This window comes from Hypanus sabinus, chromosome 27, assembly GCF_030144855.1.
Source record: "Hypanus sabinus isolate sHypSab1 chromosome 27, sHypSab1.hap1, whole genome shotgun sequence".
Taxonomy (NCBI): Eukaryota; Metazoa; Chordata; class Chondrichthyes; order Myliobatiformes; family Dasyatidae; genus Hypanus; species Hypanus sabinus.
In genome coordinates this window covers 32065026-32090748 of record NC_082732.1, presented here as the reverse complement: position 1 = coordinate 32090748, position 25723 = coordinate 32065026, and the positions used below count along the sequence as shown (strand labels likewise).

General features: G+C 45.0%; 1 long non-coding RNA gene across 1 annotated transcript in view; it reads left to right on the top strand.

Annotated features, from left to right (window-relative positions):
• The first annotated feature begins 10683 nt into the window (after positions 1-10683).
• Positions 10684-25723, top strand: part of LOC132382196 (uncharacterized) — a 125468-nt gene continuing 110428 nt past the window's right edge. The window contains exon 1 of the long non-coding RNA XR_009508227.1: positions 10684-10865. This is a non-coding gene — a long non-coding RNA (uncharacterized LOC132382196). The remainder of the gene's footprint in view (positions 10866-25723) is intronic.

The following is a 25723-nucleotide window of genomic DNA, read 5'->3' as shown; positions in this document are numbered from 1 at the left end:
GAGGCCTTCCTTCATCGTGTCAGTAGCTTCCTCTTGGCTTTCACTACTGTCAGTCACGCAAGTCCCTGGTGGAGACTCAGGAATACCGTCACACTCAGAAGTAGAAGGATTCCTCGTTGCTGTTTCCATAACAGTTTTGTCTTGCCAGTCAGGGTTGTTAGCCCTGAGCTGAACCCCCGAACCTGGAGGACCGGTGGACCATTCTTAGTCTGGCCTCTACCCTTTCACCTGTTTGGCATGGGTGACCCTTTCAAGAGCCAAAGCGTAAAGCCCTGACTCCAGCCAGCATAGCTCTCCAGGTCACTGAGGCACGCAAGCCTCCAAACCCTACAACAAGGTTGTGGTCCTCTCGGAGGAATGATAATTAAACTGAAACTCTCACCCTGTTTCTGTCTTAACAAGCTGAGTGTTCCCGGCATTTTTTCTGTTTTGCTTCTTTCCAGTATCTTTTTTTTTATTCATGAATATTTCCTCAGAAGACAACTTGAACTGATGATGTATCTCAGTCACTGTCCGTGGGATCTTGCTGAGCACACCCTTGTCTGCTCTCTCCACCCGTAAGACAGCTGTGACTGCGCTGCAAAGGTATTTGCTGAATGGCCCCGAGGGGAGGACGAGAGGCCCTGCCAATGCAAGTTTCCAGTGATTTTCCTTCCCCGGAGGCACAGACAACTGGAATTCCTCCAGCAAGTTTAACATGGATAAATGGGAGCTAATGCTCTCCGGCAGGGAAAAGAGGAGCATCGGCCACCCTTAGCAGATGAAAAGCTGAACAGACTACTAGAGCAAAGTGAGCCGGTGGGGGTGGGAGAGCAAGCCATTAAAAGCGGCATCATGGGCTAGCAAAGCAATTCAAAGTGTGGGGCTGGGGAATTTATTTCTCAAGGTATGTTCCTGTTGCATTTATCCCCAGTCTGACCACACTGAACAGCTTATTATCTCCATATTATAGAAAGGATGTGGAATCACTTGACAGATGCTGGAACACACTACATTAATACCAGCTCTGCGAGGCTGCTCACCACAGAAGACAGAAGAGGCCGAGGCACGTTCCTCAGGAAAGGATGGGTGGGCTGTGACAGAAACTGCTCTAATTATGAAACTGTTTAATAGTGAATCCACTGGCTGTTCACTTGTGGGCGAGACCGGAACTACGGGCTGTGGTTAGATGACAGGAATGCAGCAGAAACTGTAACCATGAAATAATGAGAATGTGGAACTCACTTCTGCATGAATTGTTTCTGGCACTGAAGGGGAAGCTAGATAAGCCGACGAGGGAGGAAGGAATGGAAGGATCTGCTGATAGTGTTTAACCTGAAGGGTGAGAGGTTGTCTGGAACACAAACACGGCTTGTGCTCGTCTGAATGGCTTGTTTCTGCAACTGGTTTAAACAGCCTAGGTACCAGGGGTGACATCAGGTGTACCGGAAAAACGAGACACCACATCATAATGGACGCCACAGTGCGTAGCCATTACAGCTCAGAGAGCTCCAGAGTTCAGAGTTCAATTCTGGCGCCGCCTTTGAGAAGTTTGTACGTTCTTCCCGTAAACCGCGTGGGTTTCCTCCAGGTGCTCTAGTATACTCCCACAGTCCAAAGACGTACTGATTAGTAGGTTAATTGGCCATTGCAAATTGTCCTGAGATTAGGCTAAGGTTAAATAGTAGGCTGATGGGCAGTGTAGCTTATTGGGCCAGAAGGTTCTGTTCTGTGCTGGACCTCCAAAGAAATAAAATTAAATAAATAATGTCACATTGAAGCTTCACCGAGGTGTTACCTTGATTTGAGAGTATTAGCTATAACAGAAGTTGGACAAACTTGGGTTTTTTATCTGGAGGCTGAGGGGAGAGCCAATAGAAGTTCATCACATTACGAGAAGAATAGATAGGACAAGTAGTCAAGAGTCTTTATCGCAGGGTGGGTGGAATTGTCAAACACTAGAGGGCATAGGTTTAAGGTGAGAGGGGGAAAGATGATTGAAGATCTGCGAGTCGAGTGTTTTTACACAGAGAGTGGTAGGTGCCGGGGAGGTGGTGGAAGGAGATTCAATAGCAATGTTTAAGAGGCTTTTGGATAGGCAGGGGATGGAGGGGTATCGATCACGCCTCAGTAGGTGGGAGTAGTTTAATTTGGCATCATTGTTGGCGCAGTCACGATGGGCCAAAGGGCCTGTGTTGTATGGGTTTATGTTCATTGTTCTAAGCTAAATCGTGGAAGCAGTATCCTGGATCCAGAATTAAATGCTCCCACAGACGTCGGTCCAGAAACATCCAGTGACAAATGGGGATGGACAGTTACCCAGCTGATAGGCAGGAGCAGGCTCCATGGATAACCTGGTCATTAACAAAGAGAGAGTCAACAAGAAGTGCCAGCTGGACAGTCCATCTCGGCCTGAGCCTAGACGTCAACCAATGTATTTACATGATATCAAGGAGCAACTGAGAGCAGTGGGTGCTCAAGTCTCCGGGACCAGACAACATCCTAATACAGTGATCATAGAACAGCACTGTGCAGGCCTTTCGGCCCACAAAGTTGTGCTGGCCTTTTAACCTACTCCAAGATCATTCTAATGCTTCCCTCCCACATAGCCTTCCATTTTGCCTCGACCACCACTCTGGCAGTGTATTCCACGCACACACCACGCTCTGTGTAAAACACCTACCTCCGACACCCCCCTATACTTCCTTCCAATCACCTTGTATGTATGCCCTCTCATGTAAGCCTCTTCCACCCTGGGAAAAAGGTACTGACTGTCCACTCAGTCAATGCCTTTTATCAACATACTGTATACACCTCTTTCAAGTCGCATCCTATCCTTCTTCACTCCAGAGAGAAAAGCCCTAGCTTACTCAACTTTTTCTCATAGGAACTGCTCTCTAATCCAGGCAGCATCCTGGTAAATCTCCTCTGCACCCTCACAAAAGCCTCGACATCCTTCCTATGATGAGGTAGCCAGAACTGAACACAATAATACTCCACAGTAACTTCAACGCTGAGCCAAACATGGGCAAACAGGATGAGGTGCAGTGAGAACAACTGCCCTTGGCATGAAGGCTGCAGACAACCCTCCCTGGTGCCCCAGGGCTGGGTGTGTCTGCACCTCTGTCATCCCCTGACCCGACATTCCTTCTCTGCCACGTGTCCCACACCCCTCCCGCGGTGCTCCACCCTCGCCACTCCCAACATCCTTTGCTCCCGCCAGATTTACAAACTTGCTCTCCACTCCACATTGACAAATGCAGTACTGTGCAAAATTCTAAACGTTTTAGGGGCCATAGCTATATATATGTGCCTAAGACTTTTGCACAGTACTGCATATAATCACCTATATGCATGTAATTATTCACTGTGTTTTTCATCAATTACAGTTGCCTCTGTATTTTTCTGGAAACTTCTTGGTGGGTGTCACGTTACTTCAATACAGCTATTTTATTGGTCAACATTATCAATGGAATTCCTGTCATGTGTAGAGAAGACCATGTTGAGGCTTTCTCATTCCTGTTCTTCCCTTTGCCTTTCTCTGCCCTCTTCCCTATGTCCCTCGCTCTGCCTCTTCTCTTGTACTCTTCATTGCTCTTGTAACTCTTAATAAAACTATATAAGCATTAAGTTTTATGCCTCATTGTTGACTTCTGGATCACAAATGCATTAGGATTCAACAGGGCTGATTAGTGGCAAATACTATTCATGCCTCTTATCCAAAGTTCTTGCCTTTGATATTCCACAAGTTCTGTGGTTGTAAAATGTTCAGTCTCTTCACCCACTTCCTGCCTCCCAACATTTTTCCAGTCTTTGAGGCACACTCCAGGAGTATAGTGGAATATTCTGCATTTGTTTGTTACACCAAGCCTCAGGAGCGTTCAACAATGTTCTAGGACAGAGCAGCATATTCACCCTCGGATGGGTAAGTTGTCCAGAGCATCACTCCCACCGCAGATTGCCCACGGGATGAGAGAGCTGCTCAACTCTTTACGGGCTGTGGTTTTGTAAAGAGGGCCTGGAGGAAAATGCCAATGTCCTGTGCCTCAGTAACAGAGGACTCTCTGATCTACTGGCTGGTCCCAGAGACGGACATCAAGTGCGGCCGGGAGATCACCAGCTCGGCAAAAGACACCCTTTGGTCCATGTGTAGTTTGTCACCCTGCCGACACATCGAGATATCCGTGGAAGAATGCTGCCGACTGGCGCGTTCCACGCTGCAGGAGTACATTCGCAAGGTTCCACTAACAAGAGCTTGATCTAGAGTCCATCAGAAACTGTAGTCCATAACCAGCACTCAGGTATCTCAGACAGGCTGTCTCTCCCTCCATCGAGGGAGAGAGAGGTCTCTCCTGTAATGAGAACGGGAAACCAGCAACTCAGTGTTCCGATATTACAACCTGCTGAGGAACGCACCAAAACTTGATGCGGCCACCTTAAGGGGTCGGTGGGGAGGGACCACGGTACAGGGTTCTTCCTGCGACTGGACAGGGAGGGGTCGGGTTGGCTGAGGAAGCCCCTTAGCTATTGCATTAGAGCACCACCCCAGGGGGCCACGAGAGGCAAGAGTCCTCTTGGATTTAAGAAATGTAACAGAACACTACTTTACGCCTTGTCTATGAATGTAAAAATGACGAGGTGTTGTACTTGTAAGTAACTTCCTATTATGAATAAAGTTTATTTTGATAATAAAAATATTTATGGCCCTCATGCCTGTAAAAAATTTGTATGTTCACCCCGTGTCTAGTTTCCTCCCACAGTCCAAAGACGTACCTCTTGGTAGGTTAATTGGTCATTGTAAATTGTTCTGTGATTAGGCTAGGATTAAATTGGGGGCGGTATGACTCAAAGGGCCAGAAGGGCCTTCTGCACACTGTATCTCAACATAGTAAGGTCACCCCTCAGCCTCCTGTGCCCCAGAGGGAAAATGCCCCAGCCTATCCTGACATCTTAATCCCAGTGGTTCCAATAGCCCACGAAACTTCTTCTGCGTGTGCTCCAGCATAATGACATCTTTTCTTTACCAGAGCAACCAGTGCGGTATCAAGGACACAGATGAGTGTTCGGGAGAGAAACTGAGATGAGAGGAGAGAGAGGGAGGAGAGATACATTTTGCTGGAATTATGATACCCTCATTCCCCGGCAACAGATAATATCAGAAAAGGGGAGATCTTGCGTGTAGGAAGCAAATTTGCTGCGTTCTTGCCAAGAGCACACATGTGGGCTAAAAGTCAGAGTAACCCTATCAATGTGTTGGCCTGTGCTGTCCTCCCCTCCCCTTCCCCCACACTTCCCCATGGCCAGTGTCCCATTCAGGCCAAGCATTCTGAACCCTGTCCTTTCACCAGCACATCTGGTCATCGTTTGTCTCGTAACCAGTGCGCAGTGAGGCAGTTCTCCCGGGTATAGGGCTGAGGGGAAGGCTGGTGTGTGTAATGATTGCTATAAATTGCAACCAGTCCCCTGCCAAATCATAAAATGCCCAGCCACTCCCTGGGAGAGATTGTAAACCTTTTGCAGATGTGCAGATCCGTGTCTCACACTGACTCTGGTATTTCTTTTGTTTGGATACTCTGACAGGCTTTTCACATTCTTACAATTTCAAACAAAATAAAACCATTTTCCCCAGGCACGCAATGTTTAAAGTTTGCTATAGTTATTTACCACTGTGAGATTTCCTTTCTCTAAGTCTCTGGGACTTCCAACCTTAGGATTTTGTTGAATCTTTGAATGTTTAACTTTAATTACAACAACTCATCCCACAGACCTGACCCCTAACAGACAAATCATTCCACAGGCACTGATGTGGGGTACAGTACTACAGGAACTCAACTGAGGTACAGTACTAAAGGCACTGTCCTGTGGTACAGTACTACAGTCTCTGACCTGGGGTACAGTACTACAGGAACTGATGGGGTACAATATTACAGGAACTGACCTGGGGTACAGTATTACAGTCTCTGACCTGGGGTACATTGCTACTGGAACTGACTTAGGGTACAGAACTATAGGCACTGATCTGGGATACAGTACTACAGTCTCTGACCTGGGGTACAGTGCTACAGGAACTGACCTGGGGTACAGTACTACAGGCTCTGGCCTGGGGTACAGTACTACAGACTGACCTGGGGTACAGTACTACAGGAACTGGCCATGCTGGAGTCTAGCGGTCCTGTGTCTGGTCATTATTTACTGCCCGTTGATGCGATGACCTTTGGAGCAGATCTGTGTGAAAGAAGTGTAGAGCGATGTTGACCGACAACTGACCCACCTCAGACTGTACCCCTGGGCCCTCGAGGTACCTCTCAACAACACTCACAGTGTATAGATGTGAAACTCATCAAAACAGCCCTGATCAGATGTCAACCAACTCTCCATAAGTCACATACATTTTGGGAAAGCAGCCAGGAGAGGTGTAAGTAAGGACAACTCTAGAATTCCAGCACACTTCCTGCAGATGTTGGATGGGCTGATTCAGCATCAGACTCTCTGAGTCGTTTGGTTACCCGACACCAGTGGTGTTTTAAATTTAATTTTATCGCAGAATTTATCATTGAAGCATAGATTTTTTCAGTTCAATAAAAATGCATCACACATGCTGGAGGAACTCAGCAGGTCAGGCGTCATCTGGGTCAATGAATAAACAGTTGACGTTTTGGGCCAATGCTCTCCATCAGGGCTCACGGTGCATTCTGTGGAGCAAAGTAACAAGGTTATGGATCCTATGCCCCCTTACTTTCTGAAGGAGCCTTGCAAGGGGGAACGTTATCAAATGTCTTACTGAAATCTATATATGCTACATCCACAGTGGAGACCCTCTCGAAAGAAGAGTTTTGCCGGCACTACACAACATTTTATGTGCTAAAGATCAAAGGACAATTCCACATTTATAATACATCCACAATGGTTCCTTTGAACTACACACAAACTTCACACCTCCTGCACCGCACCCACAGATACCTGAATGCATTTTAATCAGTACTGTCTGGTCTTCCCATTAACTGTGATTCACGGCTTTTAGGAACCCATTGTTCAGAGCTGCATTTTGTATTTAACCTACAGTCTATATTCAGATCTGAAGATTGGTTGTTGAAGTTAGCAGCTGAAGTTATTTGCTATTTGTCCTAACCCCCAAAATGCTGTATTAGTATCTATTTAATTAATTTATCTATCTATCTATTATGTTTAATGATAAATAAAATGAATCCTATTGTATTTCTTTATTTTCCTGTAAATGTCTACAAGAAAATGAATCTTAGGGTTGTATATGGTTACATATATGTACTTTGGAAATAAATTTACTTTGACTTTGACCAATGTGAGCCCATTGGAGTCTGTGGACTACAGCACATAGCTTACTTTTCCCCTGTGTATCACAGGCTAGGCTGTTGCAACATGAACATTTCCCTGGTGAAAAACTTGTCAAAAATGCGATGGAGAGCTTCTTGTCCGCAGCAAGATGGAGTGTTGTGTTCAATCCAAATGAGTGCATTTTCTTTCTGACAACATAAAATGGCTCTCCCTTTCAAATACAAATCTCTGCTGCAGGAAGTAGTTGGCGAGCTGCTGATTGAATTTTGAACAAAAGCCAAATATAGTATTGCATTATATTTAATTAGTGACACAGTTCACTCCACATTCAGGCCCTGTTCTGGTGAACATAAGATTTCAATGTGCCACAGTTGACCTCTTTTAGATTACGCCAGATACTTCTCTACTGACAACTTCCCCACCCTGGAATTCCGGCTGGAATTGGGCTTACATTCCACAGGTTGTCCGTCTTCCGAACATCTTAAAGAAAGTCTATACATTTGCACAGCACATCATGGCAACTCTAAGCAGCACACGTAACACAAGTTGCTTTGAAGCGCAGCCACTGTTGTTAGGCTGGTGAACCCACCAGCCCAGCAAGAGCGAAGTCCCCTTGAACAATGTCTTGTTCAAGGGGGGGGGCATTGCCTGTGATGAATTAAGCTGTATCCAATACCTTCTGTAGACTTTTCAGATCTTGGGCAATGAAAGACTGTACCACAAAGAAGGGAAAATCTGCAGATGCTGGAAATCCAAGGAACACACACAAAATGCTGGAAGAACTCAGCAGGCCAGGCAGCATGGAGAAGAGTTAAACGGTTGACATTTTGGGCCGAGACCCTTCATTACGATGGGAAAACCGAAATTAGAAGTCCGAATAAGAAGGTGGGGGAAGGAGAGGAAGAAGTACAAGGTGGTAATGTGATAAGCGAAACTGGGAGAGGGGGAGGGATGAAATAAGAAGCTGGGAAGTCGATTGCTAAAAGAGATAAAGGGCTGGAGAAGGGGAATCTCATAGGAGTGGCCAAAAGACCATGGAAGTAAGGGAAGGGAGAGGAGAGGAGCACCAGAGGGAGGCGATGGGGAGATAAGGAGATAAGGTGAGAGAGGGAAATGGGAATGGGGAATGGTGAAGGCAGTGGGGGGTATGGCAATTACCAGAAGTTTGAGAAATTGATGTTCATGCCATCAGGTTGGAGATTGTATCAAGAGGTAGGACAACCAACGTGCAAAAGACAACAAACTGTGCAAATATAAAAAGAAAGAGATAAAAGAAATAATAATATTAAATACAGGGGCAATAAATATCAAGAACATGAGACAGAGAGTCATTGAAAGTGAGTCCATAGGTTGTGGGAACAGTTCAGTGATGGGGCGAGGAAGTTGAGTGAAGTTATCGTCTGTGGTTCAAAAGCCTGATGGCTAGGGTTGATAACTGTTCCTGAACCTGGTGGTGTGAATCCTCAGAGTCCTGCACCTTCTTGTTGACAGCAGAGCAGGGAAGAAGCATGGTCTGGATGGTGGGCGTCCCTAATGATGGATGCTGGTTTCCTGCAACAACACTCCTTGTAGATGTGCTCAATGGTGGGAAGGGTTTACCCATGAATGACTGGGCTGTATCTACTACTTTATGTAGGATTTTCCATTCAAAGGCATTGGTGCTTCTATAACAGGCTGTGATGCAGCCAGTCAATATACTCTCCACCACACACCTATAGAAGTTTGTCAAGTTTTTAGTTGTCATGCCAAATCCTTGCAAACTCCTCAGGAAGTAGAGGTGCTGCCATGCTTTCTTCATAATTGCCCTTACGTTCTGGGCCCAGGACAGGTCCTCTGAAATAATAACACCAAGGAACTTAAACTTGCTGACACTGTGATAACATTGAAGAATTTCAAGTTGCTGATTCTGCAGAAACTGGAAATCTTGAGCAATGCACGCAGAATGCTGGAGGAGCTCCATAAGTCAGACAATATCTTCAGAGGGGAATAAACAGTCGACGCTTCAGGTTGAGACCCTTCATCAGGATTGGAAAGGAAGGGGGCAGAAGCCAGAAGAGGAAGGTGGGGTGGGGGGAGAGGAGGGGAGGGTGGGGAGAGGAAGGAGGGAGAGGGAAGAAATTACCAGAAGTTAGAGGGATCAATTTTCATGCCATCATATGAGATGTTGCTCCTCCAAAATGAGTTGACCTCTTCATGGCAGTAGAGGAGGTCATAGACCAGACACATCAGAATGGAAATTAGTGGCCAATGGGAAATCCTATCTTCAATGGCAGACGGGGTGAAGGTGCTCAACCAAAAGGTCTCTCAATTGGCCCTCACCAATGTAGAGGAGGCTGTTCTGGGAGCACTTGTTACAATAAATGACCTGGACAGACTCGCAGGTGAAATGTTGCCTCACCTGGAAGGACTGTTCGGGCCCTATATGATGGCGAGGGAGAAGTCTTAAGAGCAGGTGTAGCACTTGTTCCACTTGCAGAATTAAGTGCCAATAGGGAGGTCAGTGGGGAGGAACAAATGGAAAAGGGAGACACGTAGAAAGTGGGGAGTGGTAGAGGGGGACAGGTATGTTTAGTGGTAGGATCCCATTGGAGATGGCAGAAGTTATGGAGAATGACGTGCTGGATATGGGGGCTCGGGGTTTGGTAGTTAAGGACATGAGGGACTCACTCCCTGTTATGACAGCAGGAGACTAGGGTGAGAGCAGATGTGTGGGAAATGGAGGAGATGTGGGTGAGGGCAACATCGATGGTGCTGGAACAATGAGGACAGCTCAGATGTTGTAGAATGTAAAGCCTCATCAGTGAGACTTGGATACATAATGAATAGTTAAATAAGCTGTGATATAACTAATCAATTTTACTTTCAGAGGAGATCTACAATAAATCCTGACTCAAGCATAAACTGCTTCCAAGTATCACATTTTTAAACCATTGTCTCATCAGAGTTGAATATTTCTTGGCAATCAGGCTATCTGTTTATCAAGAATAAAACTGTATATTTGCAACATGTGGTGCTTGCATTCTCTCTCTGTGGATGCCTTCAGCTCACACACTAGCACATTAGAGAAATATTAACATTCCTTTGTACTGTAGGCTGGAAGCACCTCAGAAACTCATCCAACCATAACTATGGTCAAAGTTCCAATGGACTAAATCACATCCCATTCAGTAGAATTGCAATGGACCAAATCATATTATGCTCAACAGAATTCCAGAGGACTAATTCACTTCCTAGTCTATCTAACCCATCCTGTTTGGCTCTCTTGTGTGCCCAAAAATCAGTTCTGAACACAGTCCAGACAAGCAGGGAGAGGAATCTTTGCTTAGAAATCAGTCAGTGTTAGCCAGTTACTAGGCAGCATGTCCATGACTGTTTAACTTGTGGACCCCCACCCCTGTTGGTCCACAATTGCGTGTACGATTGAATCAGCCTTGAACGATAGCAGGTCTTTCCTCCATGGCCTCTGCCAGTGCAGCATGTGTGAAGGAAGTCCAGAATGTGGTGGCCAGGACCAGCTCAGGCAGGGGTTCTTGGGGGAGAGACGTCGAGAGTGTGAAGGATGTGATGAAGTCAAGGTAAGGCAGGAATTGGGAAGTTGAGGTGCATTAGTATTGATTTATTATTGTCACATGTACCAAGATAGAGTGAAACACTTGTCTTGCTTATTGATCAAATCATAGAGTGCATTGAGCTGGAATAGAGTAGAACAAAGCAACACAGAATAAAGAGTAAAACCTACTGAACGAGTACAGAGCAGGTAAGCGATTGTGAGAGCAAGAGTCCATCTTACTGTACATGAGGTCTGTTCAAACGTCTGATTACAGTGGTATAGAAGCTATCCTTGAGCCTGGTGGGACGTGCTTTCAGTTTTTTGTATTTACTGCCCGATAAGAGAGGGAAGAATAAAGTATATCTGGGGTGTCAGTCTCAGGTTTGCCAATTTTGGTGGACAGTGGTGATGTTCACTTCTCATTTAATACTTTACTGGTGGCCTTGGTGACGCTTGTAGAAATTTCTTTCTTAGCATCTGACTTGATCACTCCAACAGCCACCATCTGTTTCATATCATGGAGAGCAAATTGACCGAGAGGCAGATATTCAGAAAAGCTTTTGACACACATGGGTTTAGTTGGCATCATGTGAACAATGGTTGCATCTCCAGACTTCACAAATTTAGGGCAATCTTCCAACTTCTTGCCAGATCAATGATCAATCTTCTCCTTCAGCTCACTAAACTTGCAGGTAGTCCATTGGGATGAAAAACAAAAGTAGCATTCAGTGAGCAGTGGTTCTGTGGATGAAAACACCTTGTTAATGACAGAGGTCAGAGCAGAACAACCAGACTGGTTCAAGCTGACAGGAAGGCGACAGTAACTCAAATTAGCAAGTCTTACAACAATGATGTGCAGAACAGCATCTCTGAATGCACGACATGTCAAACCTTGAAGTGGGTGGGCTACAACAGCAGAAGGCTACTAATGTACATTCAGTGGCCATTTTATTACGTACAGTACATATCCAATAAAGTGGCCATTGAGTGTACAGTATCTGACAGGTGAGGTCTTTGATTACGCAGGCTGCTTTACTGGTGCAGTGAGAACTATAGGCAGAATCCACAGGCTGGTTCCTATGATAACCTAGTAACCTACTTCATTGATTATCATCCAGTAGCATCCAGTTACATCCACTGTGATGAAAGGATTTGAGAGGTCAGTCATGAAACACATCAACTCTTGCCTGAGGAGTTACTTGGATCTGCTCCAATTTGCCTACCGTCATGACAGGTCAACATGAGATGTCTTTTCATTGGCTCTTCAATCAACCCTGCAACATCTGGACAGTGAAGGTGCATACATCAGGATGCTTTTCGTTGACTGCACCTCAGCATTTAACATTTTCATCCCCTCAAAACTAATCAATATGGTCCAAGACCTTGGCCTCAATACCTCCTTGTGTAATTGGATCCTCACTTGCAGATCCCAGTCAGTACGGATTGGCAACAACATCTCCTCCGCGATCTCCATCAATACAGGTTTACCACAAGGCTGTGTGCTTAGACCCTGCTCTACGCACTTTATACTAATGACTGTGAGACCCAGTACAGCTCCAATGCCATATTTAAGTTTGCTGAAGACACCATTGTTGTGGGCTGAACCAAAGGTTGTGACAAATCTGCACAGAGGAGAGAGATTGAAAATCTGTCTGCGTGGTGCCACAACAGCGTCAGCAGGACCAAGGAGCTGATCATTGACTTCAGGAGGAAAAAAGTTGGAGTCCATGAGCCAGTCCTCATCAGAGGATCAGAGGTGGAGAGTATCAGTAACTTTAAATTCCTTTGCATTATCATTTCAGATGATCTGTCCTGGGTACAACAAGTTAATGCAATTTCAAGGAACGTATGACAGTGCATCAGAAGTTTGCGCAGATTTAGCATGTCATCTGAATCTTTGACAAACTTCTATAGATGCACAATGGAGAGTATCCTGACTGGTCGCATCATGGTCTCGTATGGAAACACCAATGGCCAAGAATGGAAAAGCCTACAAAAGTGGTGGATCACCGTGAAAAGCTCAGTCCCCATCACTGAGCATTTCTACAAAGAGCTCTGCCACAAGGAGGCAGCATCCATCATCAAGGACCACCTTGCCTTCTGGGCCACGGTCTCTTTTGGCTGCTACCATCAGGAAGGAAGTAGAGGAGCCTTTTGGACCCACACCACCAGGTTCAGGAAATGCTACAATCCTTCAACCATCAAGCTCCTGAAGCTTCACTCACCACAACACTGAACACAACCTAGGGACTCACTTTCAAGGACTCTACAACTAATGTTCTCAATGTTATTTATTTATTGCTATTATTACTTATTTCTTTTTGTATGAGTGCAATTTGTCAATCTTTGTTTATGTGTAGTTTTCCATTGATTCTATTGCTCTTGTTTCTTCTACTGTGAATGCCTGCAAGAAAATAAATCACAGGGTAGTATTTGGTGACATATCTGTACTTTGATATTAAATTTACTTTGATATTTGAACTGTGATGTGCTGAGCTGTGTCCACAACTCCTCGCAGCTTCTTGAGGTTGTGTGCAGAGCAGTTGCCATACCAAGCTGTTACATACCCAGACAGGATCATTTCTATGTTGCACAGAGAAAGATGGGCAAGGGCTGACGGGGACATGCCAATGTTTTTAGTCTCCTGAGGAAGTAGAGGAGATGGTGGGGTATCCTGGCTGTGACATCAATGTGATCTGCTGGGGATCAGCAGAGAAGATTAAATCTGAGGGAGGTTTTGTCAGACCAGGGATGGGAATGGCGGCTTGGAGCTACAGTTGGCATTTACTGAGTGAGTTTGCCAAACTGGTGCGTTGGTTGGCCTGGCAAAGTGAGCCTTGGATTGCATTTGAGTAAGGAGGAAGCTGGAATTTTATTCTACTTCATAAGTAGAATGGTTTAATATTAATTGCTTTCAAAACGCCCTTCTTCACCCACGTGAGATATATTTAGAACTACTGTATTTACCAAAATATTCAGAGAAAATAACATCTGACGTTATACCTTAGTAGCCCTTTGATCCTCCTAGCTTTTTGTTTATTGTGTTGTCCTGACGATTAATCTTTCATTGTAGATGGAGGCAGGACAGCATGAGGTTTCTGGTGTCCCTGTCTCTGCTCCTTCATTGTTCCTCTCAGATCCTTCATTCCTCATCTGATTGGCTGCGGTTTTTTGTAACTATCCAAACCACTCTGACTAACCCTTTCCTTTGGGATTCATTTCCTTAGGAAAGTTCAAATAGTTTTGACTAGCCAGTGATTCAAACAGAAAGTAAATGTTTAACCCTTTTCGACATGAATTAAATCCATTTTTTGCAAGACTGAAGGGACTTTCATTCAGAGTCACAAACTCATAAACTTACACAGCAGGAAAACAAGCCCTTTGGTCCATTGACCATAAGACTATATGACATAGGAGCAAAATTAGGCCATTTGGCCCATTGAATCTGCTCTGTCATTCCATCATGGCTGAATTTCTTATCCTTCTCAATCCCATTCTCCTGCCTTCCCATAATCTTTGATACCCTTACTAACCAAGAACCTATCTGTTTTAAATATACCCAATGATTTGGCATGCACAGCCATCTGGGGAAATGAATTCCACGGATTCACCAGCTTCTGGCTAAAAAAATTCCCCCTGATCTCTGTTCTAAAGGGATGTCTTTGTATTCTGAGGCTTTGGCCTCTCATTCTAAACTCCCACACTGTAGAAAACATCTTCTCCATGTTCAATCACAAACCAGAGAAAAGCTGCAAATGCTGGGAATCGAAGCAACACACACAAAGTGCTGGAGGAGCTCAGCAGGCCAGGCCACAGCTATGGAAAAGAGTAAGGTCAATGTTTCAGGCTGAAACTCTTCACTCTACCTAGATATCTAAATATCTAAATATTTGATAGGTTTCAATGAGATCCTTTCCTCACCCCCATCCCACCAGTTCTTCTAAACTCCAGAAAACACAGCTCCAAAGCCATTAAATGCTCCTCATGTGTCAACAAATTAATTCCTGGGATCATTCCTGTGAACCTCCTCGAGACCTCCTCCAATGCCAGCACATCTTTTCTGAGAGGCCAAAAACTACTCACAATTCTCCAAATGCAGTCTGACCAGTGCCTTTTAAGGCTTCAGCATTACATCCTTGCTTTTATATTCTAGTCCTCTCAAAATTAATGTATTTGCTTTCCTTACCACCAAATCAACTTGCAAGGTAGCCTTTAGTGAATCCTGCAAGTCCCTTGCATGTCTGATTTCTGGATTTGCACCCATTTAGAATATAGTCTACACATTTATTCCTTCTTCCAAAATGCATGACCATACCCTTCTCTACACTGTATTCCATGTTCCACTTCTTTGCCCATTCCCCATATCAGACTAAGTCCTTCTATAGACCCTGCTTCCTCAACACTACCTGCTCCTCCACCTATTTTTGTATTGCCTGCACATTCTGCCATAAAGCCATCAAGCCATCAAGCCCGTCATCCAAATGATTAACATATGATGCGAAAAGAAGCAGTCCCAATACTGAAACATGAGGAAATCTGCAGATTCTGGAAATTCAAGCAACACACACAAAATGCTGGTGGAACATGGCAGGCCAGGCAGCATCTATAGGAAGAAGTACAGTAAATGTTTCAGGTCGAGACCCTTCATCAGCCCCAATACTGACTCTGGCAGAACACCACTTGTCACCGGCAGCCAATCAGAAAAGTCCCCCTTTACTCTCACTCTTTGCCTCCTGCGAGTCAACCAGTCTTCTATCCACACTTTTATCTTGTTTAGCAGCCTCATATGGGACACCTTGTCAAAAGCCTTCTGAAAATCCAAGTAACAACATTCATTGACTCCTTTGTCTGTCCTGCCTGTTACTTTTGCAAAGAATTCCAACAGATTTGTCAGGCATGATTTTCCCTTAAGGAATCCATGCTGACTTTGGCCTATTTTATCATGTGCCTCTAAGTACCCCAAAACCTCATCCTTAACAATAGACTTCAACTTTTTACCAATCACAGAAGTCAGGCTAACTGGCCTATAATTTCCTGTGTTTTGCCTCCCTCCTTTCTTAAAAAGAGAAGTGACATTTACAATTTACAGGTCCTCTGGAGCCATTCCAGAACTTAGGGATTTGTGAAAGATCATTACTAATGTTTCCACGATCTCTTCAGCTACCTCTTACAGAAACCTGAAAAGTAGTCCTTCTGGTCCAGGTGACTTACCTACCTTCAGAACTTTCAACTTCCCAAGCACATGCTCCTTTGTACAGTAACTACATTCACTTCTGTCCCTGGCATTTGGCAAATTTCTGGCTTTCTGCTTGTTTCTTCAACAAAATACTTATTGAATTTGTCCTCCATTTCTTTGTTCCCCATTACTAACTCTCCAGTGTAATTTCCCACTGGCGGCAGATCCATTCTTGCCAAGTCAAGTCACTTTTTATTGTCATTTCGACCATAACTGCTGGTACAGTACACAGTACAAATGAGACAATGTTTTCAGGACCATAGTGCTACATGAAACAATACTAAAACTACACTGAACTACGTAAAACAATACAAAAACTACACTAGACTACAGACTTACCCAGGACTGCATAAAGTGCACAAAATAGTGCAGGCATTACAATAAATAATAAACAAGACAATAGGCACAGTAGAGGGCAGTAAGTTGGTGTCAGTTCAGACTCTGGGTATTGAGGAGACTGATGGCTTGGGGGAAGAAACTGTTACATAGTCTGGCCTCTCTTTTACTCTTTATATTTCTCAAAATTTTTGCTATCCTCTTTTATATTATTGGATAGCTTAACTTCATATTTTATCTTCAATTTTCTTATTGCTTTTTAGTTGCCTTCTTTTGGTTTCTAAAAGCTGCCCAATCCTCTAGTTTTCAAATAATATTTGCTATATTACATGCCCTTTCTTTTGTTTTTATGCTGTCTTTGACTTCCCTTGTCAGCTGTGGTTACCTCATCCTTCCTTTAGAATACTTTTCCTTCTCTGGGATGTATCTATCCTGTGCCTTCCAAATTGATCCCAGAAACCACAGCCATTGTTGTTCTGCCATCATCCCTGCTAATGTTCCCTCCCAATCAACTCTGGCCAGCTCCTCTCTCATGCCTCTGTAGTTCCCTTTACACCACTGGAGTGGGTCCCTGCAGACCACCAAGCACCTATCTACACTGATCTCATTTTGCTATTTCTGCAAATTATTCATGCATATTAATACATATTAATCTTTGGCAAGACTTACATGTCTAGAAATTGTAAAATGTTAGCAGTTAAGCTCTCTCCCCACAAAATTTGACTTTGCCTTAAGTAGATTGCGCTAGCAATTGTGAAGAGACCATAGCCTCTGCAGCTTAGCATTGAATTGTCAGGCATGCTCCCAATGACCTCTATGCAAACAATGCATGTATCCACTTAATTATTGTATTTGTCATTTCGCGGCTCAGATGACACGTTGAATCCCGATGTCTGGTGCAGTGTGCTTGCACAGAATTTGCATAACCTCTCTGTGACTACATGGGTTTTCCCCAATGTTCCAGTTACCACCCACATCCCAATGATGTGTATGTGTGTCAGTAGGTTAATTGAGCCCTGAAAACAATCCCTGGCAAGTAGGTGAAGCCAAATTTAGGACTGTGGGGAGAGTAAAATGGATTCTAACTGGCTTCATCACCATCTGGTATGGTGGTGATGTGGGGTCGGGGGGGGGGTGGCTACTGCAAAAGATCAAAGTAAGCTGCAGAGAGTTGTGAACTTAGTCAGTGCCATCATGGGCACTAGCCTCCATAGTGTCTAAGACATCTTCAAGGAGCAATGCCTCAAAAAGGTGGCGTCCATTATTAAGGACCCCGATCACCCAGATCATGACCTCTTCTCATCAGGGAGGAGGTACAGGAGCCTGAAGGCACACACTCAGTGATTCAGGAACAGCTTCTTCCCCTCTCCCATCTGACTTCTAAGTGCGCATTGAATCCATGACGCTACCTGGCTACTTTTTTAATCTCTGTTTTTGCACTGCTTACTTAATATACGTATACTTACTGTAGTTGCAGCTATCCCCCCTCCATATTATCATGTATTTCATTGTACTGCTGCCGCAAAGTTGACAAATTTCCTGATGTACGCCAGTGACATTAAACCTGATTCTGATCCATTGTGAAATAGGTCAGCATGACTTAGTGGGTAGAAGGGCCAGCTTCCTTGGTGGATGATTCCATGATTCAATGAAGCAGCCTCAGTCATATCAACAGTGCATTGTGCTACTCTACATCCTTCCTTGTGAGGTAGAGGAACACTCTGCTGACACCAGGAAATCTGACTGGACAACCTCAGAACACTCACCCTCTGTACCAAACTAGCAGGGGGCATTTCCTTCTGCCGTGGCGACACCATCATCAGTCAGGTTTGGTTGAGAACCTCGGGACCGGAGAGAAAGAAATGCCTGACAGTAGAGATGTAACTCCTACTGAGTCACCGAACTGCGTCCAGGTCTCTTTAATGAAGAACATCTCTATTGAGCTAATCTCTCACAAGTCTGGGTTATGGAGACCTATGATGTTATGTAGCAAGACCACACTCTCGTGCCTGGATGGCTCTGTGTCAAGGTCAATGTCTTGCTGGTTGTCAATTTCCTGGTCTTGGGATCTTAATAACCCTGACCTCTTATAAGCAGAAGTGGCTTCCACACACCTTATTGTGGATCACAAGAATAATTCCCTGATGGTAAATGCCACGTTTCCAGGAGGCACCAGTGATGATTTCAGCCTTACTCTCTGAGGGCCTGTATCTTGTATCCTTGCCTCTGCATCTGTGTCTCCTCACCTCTGTCCAACCATAACAGCTGAATGCAAACAAGTGAAGGATCTGTGAATCTCAGGACTGTGGAGGAACAGGAATTCAGGATGAGCTTTATACTCCATCGTCAAGTTATTAGGTACACCTACTTGATAGTGCAAATATCTAAACAGCCAATCATGTGGGTGCAACTCACATGCAGATATGCTCAGGAGGTTCATTTGTTTGTTTAGACCAATCAGAATTGTCAGGAAATGTGATCTCAGTGGCTTTGACCACAGAATGATTGTTGGTGCCAGATGGGGTGGTTTGAGTATCTCAGACACTGCTGACCTCCTGGGATTTTCACACACAAGAGTCTCTAGAGTTTACAGAGAATGGTGTGAAAAACAAAAAAAAACATTCAGTGAGCAGCGGTTCTGTAGGTGAGAAAGCATTGTTAATGAGAGAGGTCAGAGGAGAATGGCCAGATTGTTTCAAGCTGACAGGAAGGTGACAGTAACTGCATTACATGCACTAATTATAACACGATATTGACTGAATCTCTGCTCAGATTACTTAAGTGAATTCTTATGACCTTGTGTATTTTCTGATGAGAGATTCCTTCCCTCAAGACCACCTTCCTGTGAGGATCCCCACCCTGGAAATGTGAGCAGATCACCATGCCTATGTGTAGGCTTTCTCAGTCCTGGATGAGCTGCCTGTATCCATTTCCTGCCTGGATCTTTGAAATTGTGGTTCGGGCAGGTGATCTTCCTGGCTCTTCTCTCACTGACGTGCTCTTGATGCCCCTTTGGGAGAATATGGGATCCATCACTCTCGGTCCTCCAGCCTCTGTCCCTCTACAGTATGTAAGCTGCTGCTGTGTATCCTCTACTGGGGAGTGTGCCGTCAAGGACCAACACCAAATGCTGGGCTGTAACATGTCAGGAACACAATGTCCCTCCAGTGCCCATGAACCACTTGTCTCTCACTGGATTTTGGTCAACTGTGTGCATTGCTATGATGCAAAATGGTACTCTGTTCTAGAACGCTACAACTAGCTACATTCCCACTTCTGGGCAATTTAACATGGCTTGGTAGTACACAGCACCAGCGATCACAAATCAGGGTTCAATTCCCACTGCTGTCTGTATAGAGCTTGTAAGTTCTCTCCGTGTCTGTGTGGATTTTCTCTGGGTTCGTAAGTTATTGGCATGCTATGTTCGGGCCAGAAGCCTGGCAACACTGGCGGGCTGTCTCCAGCTTAATCCTCCCTGGTTGGATTCGACATAAAGAACACATTTTACTGTAATGTTGAAAAGCCTAGTCAGAGTAGATGTGGAAAGGATGTTTTCCATGATGGGGGTCTAGGACAAGAGGGCACAGCTTCAGGATAGAGGGGCGTCCATTTAAAATAGAGATGCGGAGAAATTTCTTTCACCAGAGAGTGGTGAATTTGTGGAATTTATTACTACAGGCAGCTGTGGAGGCCCGGTCTTTGGGTATGTTTAAAGCAGAGCTTGATAGGTTCTTGATTGGGCACGGCATCAAAGGTTACAGGGAGAAGGCTGGGGAGAGGGGCTGAGGAGAGACAAAAAAGGATCAGGCATGATTAAATGGTGGCGCAGACTCGATGGGCCAAATGGCCTAATTCTACTCCTATGTCCTATGGTATGTTTTGACGTACATGTGAGAAATAAAGCTAACCTTTATCTTTTGATCATTACTTATGAGTTCTTACCTAGCAAGCTTACTCACTGCGGCCATAATCACACAGCTCCATCTTATTATGAAAAGGACTTGGATACACAAGCAAAGGTAGAAAAAGTTGTAGAACATAGAATGTACCACATGGAACACTATAGCACAGTACAGTCCATTCAGCCCACAATAACCACCTTTTAACCTACTTTAAAAGTAATTCAACTCTTCCCTCCTACATATCTTTTCTTTTTTTATCATCCATGTGCCCAGCTAAGAGTTTCTTAAATGCCCCTAACGTATCTGTCTCTGCCACCACCCCAGCAGAGTGTTCCATGTACCCACCACTCTCTATTTAAAAAACTTGCCTCTGACATCCCCCCTAAGTTTTCTTCCAATCACCAGCACAGAATGAACACAAAAGGTTCATTCATAAAACACTATTGGGAAGGAATGAGTAGGCTTTAGTCTAAAATGGAGAAGGATGAGGGAGACTTGACCAAGGTTTTCAAAAACAATTTGGTAGGGTAGAAGACCGAAGCAGAGGCTGTAAATATAACGGGTGGCACAAGGTTTAGCAAAACGCCTTACATTACCTGGGTTCAATTCCTGCTCTGCCTGTAAGGAATTTGTATGTTCTCCCCATGACCATGTGGGTTTCCTCCAGGTGCTCTGGTTTCCTCCCACAGTTCAGAGAATACCAGCTGGTAGGTTAATTGTTCGTTGTAAATTGTCCCGTGATTAGGCTCCGGTTAAGTTGGGGGATTGCTGGGAGGCGTGGATCGAAGGACCGGAGGGCCTATTCTGCGCTCTATCTCAATAAATGAATTTTTTTTAAAAAATCACCAAATTCAACACAAAATTTGAGAAAAACTTCCTTACTTAAAATGGTGCGAGAATGTGGAAGATGCTCTCAGAGGGAGTAGGCTGCAGGAAAGATAAAAGGCGTTGTTAATGGAAGTCCAGATAAAAGTGTAAAGGAGGCAAGAAAAGAAGCTGATGCTATCAAAGAAAGGCAGGAAGTTTGCTTTGTGGTTATACACTGGCAGGGAACATTGGATTCAGTGTTTTAGTGTGATGAGTGGATTGTAATTTCAAGTAACTCATCACAGACTAGGAACAAATGTGGCTACACTCTGGTTTGAGTGGCTCTGTAGTTGAATATGCAGGGCCAAGAAAGCAGAGACCTTTGCTTAGTAATAGGATCATATTTGAAAGGGCCTATTGCTCCAGAACAGGGTGATGGCTAGTATTATTGAAAAGTCACGCACCACCAACTACAAGGAAATTAAGCCTCCTCCTCGATGTGTGACACAGGAAGGCAGAGCAATAGACGTTTACAAGGCAGCAGGTGTAGCAGTGGGACCTGGAAGTGACAGCTGAATTGTAACCTGTCTGAGGTGAGAATTGATCTGAGAAGAAGGTCACTGTGTTCAGCAATGAGGCTGCACAAGGAGCAGAGAGAGAGAGAGAAAGAGAAAATCAGCCCAGGAAACAGGAACAGTTTCAGCACTCTGCTTTGCATATTCTAACCGCTGACCTGCCGCCCCCTGTTCTCGTTGACCTACATTCAGGGGTGAAAGCGACCTGGCACGAGCTGCTACCACAGAGTGGTGCTCCAGTTATGATTCAACTGTAACAGGTAACAGGCACTTTTAATCTGTCTGCAGTAACACTTGGCATAACGCTGGACTCCCAGCCACTGAACTTCATGCTTCTCGTCCTTGGGCTAGAGCTGACTTCTCCATCCCACACAACCTGCGGTTCTGGTAGCCTTACTGCTTCGACCTTCCTCCTCTCCACCACCGGCGGAAGCCATTTGCCACCTTGGCTCTTGCATCTGGATCACCTTCCATAAACCTCATCCTCTCTCGTTTTTCATTGAACACCATTAAAAAACTGACCTCTTTGACCAAGCCTTTGGATGATTACCTGTGCCCTCATCTCCTTCTGCGGCTCAATGGCACACCTTGTTTGCTAGCGTGGTCCCTTGAGCTGGTACTGCCATTCACTAACGTGTGAGCTCATTGGAACCTCAGCTGCACTTTATCTTCCATCTTTTTATCTATCAACTATTTGTCTATCTCAGTCCTAGAAGTATTCAGAGACTGCTCCCACAGCCCTTTGCAGAGGAGATTTTCAAAGACTCAGGGCCCTGGAACAGAAAGAGCTCCATTGGTGGCCTCCATATTGAAGTGTCTTGGGGCAATTTCTGCATCAGAGGTGCGAAGTAAATGCATATGGCTTCCTACGAAAGACCCAGCATCTTATTTGGAGCATTTCCAATGTGGAAGCTTAGTGGAAGTGATATGTCGTCTCCTGAGAGTGCACATATCTCACAACTTCTCATGGTTCCTGAACACACCCTCCACAGTCAAGAGAACTCACCAGTGCCTCTACTTTCTGAGGAGGCTGAAGACAGCTGGATTATCCGTGAATCCTCATGACCTTCTAGAAATACTCTGCTGAGCAGCATCCTAACTTGGCTGCATTGCCATGTGGTATGGAAACTGTGCTCTGGCAGACAGGAGGCCTCTGCCCAACACTGGCACCAGCCTACCCACCATCAAAGGCATATATACAGAAAGGTGCCGGAGAAGGACCAGCGATTTCATGAAGGACCCACCTGCCGTGATCGTGGTCTGCTTGCCCCACTTCCATCAGGCTCTGCAGCATCCACGTGGGAACCAACAGGCTCAGAGAGTTACTTCCCCCAAGCAGTCACACTGATCAACACCTCCACTCGCTAACCCAGCCCATCACAACCACACCACCACTACTTAGGCTACGTCCACACTGCGCCGGATAAATCCGTAACCAAATTTACCCTCCGTCCACACTAAAACAGCGTTTTCGTCCTCCGAAACCGGAGCTTTTCAGAAACGCTGTCCAAGGTGTGTATTTTTGAAAATGCCACTTGGGCAGATCAGTGTGGACGGGGTAACCAGAGACTTCTGAAAACGCTATCAGATGGCAGCGCGCTATTTCATTGTTTTCCTGAACGCAACCTAACAGTTTCAGAACAGACGGCAAAAAGACTGATGCCAGAAGAGTTAGAAATGTACTCACCAAATACTTTGACCCATAACTTACTGAATAAATAAGTATACTCACTTTGCCATTTTCTCTTCTTGTTCATACGAAGGTGGTTTACCTATTTATGCAAGTACTTCTCTGACAATAGATGTATAACAGCCTAATGTAACATTGTATGGAAATACAAGATTACACTGATGCAGACATATTTTATACATTTAACAAGGTGCTTTATTAGTACAACAGTTAGTCAGTTTTTCAATGTTTGTTATCAGCCGGGTCAATCTGTCCGTGAACTCCCTGTCGGTTGCCTCCATACGCTCCAGTATTTGTTTTTTTTTACTTTTAACTCCTCCTGCGCGAGAGCCAACAGCTGTCCGTCGTTTAAGTTTTTCTAGTCTGTAACTAGACAAACGCGCACTTTCATGGTGAGATTCGACACCAAACATGTCGCTTGTTTTCAGTCGATGTGTCCTGCGCACGCTCAGTAGGAAGAGGTTCACCAAAATCTCCGTTTCAATGTGGACGGAGATATTTTTAAAAACGCATAGCGTGGATGCCTATCATTTTTACGCAAAACCGGCGTTTTCAAAATTATCTGGTGTAGTGTGGATGTAGCCTTAATCACTTCTTGTGAGAGCCACCTTATGTACAAATACCCCTGTACTTTGTGTCCACCCATCAGCCCATGTATGTAAGCCGATCTTATTCTGTTACTTTTTATATCCGGATTGACAATCGCTTCATTCTCCTTTACACCCAGTGTACTGAAGGATGACAGTAAACGATCTTGAATACGACAACACAAGGCTCTGTTTGCATACCTAGGAGCAACTCCCCTTTGCAAACTGCTGGCTGTGAAACCATAAGCCGATTTCTTCATTACCAGGGCAGTTGCACAGAGCGGGCAGGGCTAATCACACTGCTAATCACCAACCCCTGCCCAACTTAATCTTTCCTTGATACAATGGGGACTTCCTTCTGCCTGGCTTCTCTCTCAGGTGCTACCAATTCCTCGTTGGGCTGTGATGTATTATTCGTTTGCAGGTTGCAGGCATCGTTGTCGAGGCCGGCATTTATTGCCTATCCACAAAACGCCCTTGAGCCAGTCGTGACAGATCCCCTTCTAAGCCTGCTACGCCTCTACGTATTGTGGGGGAGGGGGGTCTTCCAACAAGTAGTGAGGAGAAGTAATAGATCTTCAGGTCAGGCTAATGTGCAATTTGAAGCACGATATATGGTGGCCTTCTCACACGCTTGCTGGTGATACTTACTTTTGGTGATAGAGCTACTGATGGAATAGCCTTGGCATCTGGCTGCAGTGCACTTTTCGGATGGTATTCCTTGGAGCCACTTTACACTGGTAGTGGAGAGAATGAACGGTCGGTGAGGTTCATGGGGTTTTCCCAAGAAACCGGGCTGTTTTACTCTGGATGGTGTCAAACCCCTCGAGTACGGAACTGCCAGAGGTTCCATCTTCCATGCAAAGGTGGGGAGGGTATTCCCACACCTGATGAGGAGTCACAAATAGGGAAAGGTGAGTCATTTACTGCAGTGTCCCCACTCAATAATAAAGCCACTGCAGCCACAGTATTTATGTTACATTGAGTAATACAGCAGTGAAACAGGTCCTAATGCCAATTCCTGGGGCACCCCACTAGCCACAATCTACCTTCCACCATCACATTCAGGTCAATTCCAAATCCACCTCACTGGCTCCCCCGAATCTGATGTGGCCTAACATTCCAGATCAGCCTGCCCTGTGGGCCCTTGTCAAAAACTTTACCAAAAGCATGTGCCTATGTAGTTCTGGCTGAAGGTGGTCGCAAAACCTTTGGCTGATGCGCTGGTCTCCATCATTGCCTGGTGGGGAATGTTCTTGGAGTCCCTTGATCAGCTAGTTATTTAATTGACTCTCATTCACAACCAGCTGTGGCAGGATTGCGGAGCCTTGTTCTCATCCATTGGCTACGGGATTCCACAGTCACCAGGTACTGCGCTTAATAAGGTGGCCTAAATCACACACAAGTTTCATAACAGTGAGCTAACTCGCACAAGAGTCTCAGCCAACTCATGCTTAAGCCTCAGCCAACTCAGAAAAATGTCAGCCAATTTGCGCAGAAATAACAAGCAAACAGCTCAGAAATCCCAGCCAGTTCACACACAGTTCACAGTCAACTTGCGCATAAATAAAAACTGCGAACGCTCGAGTGTTCGGCAGGTCAGGCAGCCTCCGTGGAGGGAGGAACGGTCCATGCTTCAGAACAATGACCTCCCATCAATTTGGTGTACTTTCACCCCCAGGTTTACTTCCTTAGACAGGGGCAATGAATCATGAACAGGAATGATCAGCTCTGGCAATTTTTTCTAATC